The sequence below is a fragment of the Wasmannia auropunctata genome, unplaced genomic scaffold (assembly GCF_000956235.1).
Source record: "Wasmannia auropunctata unplaced genomic scaffold, wasmannia.A_1.0 LD336103.1, whole genome shotgun sequence".
Lineage (NCBI taxonomy): Eukaryota > Metazoa > Arthropoda > Insecta > Hymenoptera > Formicidae > Wasmannia > Wasmannia auropunctata.
In genome coordinates, this window is record NW_012026787.1 from 382,793 (window position 1) to 383,153 (window position 361).

General features: G+C 68.1%; 1 protein-coding gene across 1 annotated transcript in view; it reads right to left on the reverse strand.

Annotated features, from left to right (window-relative positions):
* LOC105457789 overlaps positions 1-361 on the reverse strand; it is a 30,982-nt gene that overhangs the window by 16,589 nt on the left and 14,032 nt on the right. The window lies entirely within an intron of this gene.

Below are 361 nucleotides of genomic sequence, written 5' to 3' on the forward strand. Positions count from 1 at the left end.
TCGCCGTGGTTGTTCGCACGCAAAAGCGACGTCGATCCCGATCGATCTCGGATCGATGCCTGCACCCCCAGCCCGGGGGTACGCAACACAGCGGCGCGGTCGGCCGCGACCAATCACGGCGCCGCGGGGGTCCTGCCGTGGCACGGGCGTAATTAGGTGACTTGACGTGTGGGCGCCTCGCGCCCTCGCGAGGTCGCCCGATATCCGGGATGTGGCGGCGTGGTTTCAGATGGGCTCGTCCTTTGCCCTTGTATTCCGAGGCGAGTTGGCCATCTCGCCCCGGCAGCTCGCGGCGATGGCCCTGGGGAAATCGCCGGCCGTATCGTCCTTCGCGGGCCTCATTCCAACGCCCGCCTTCCCG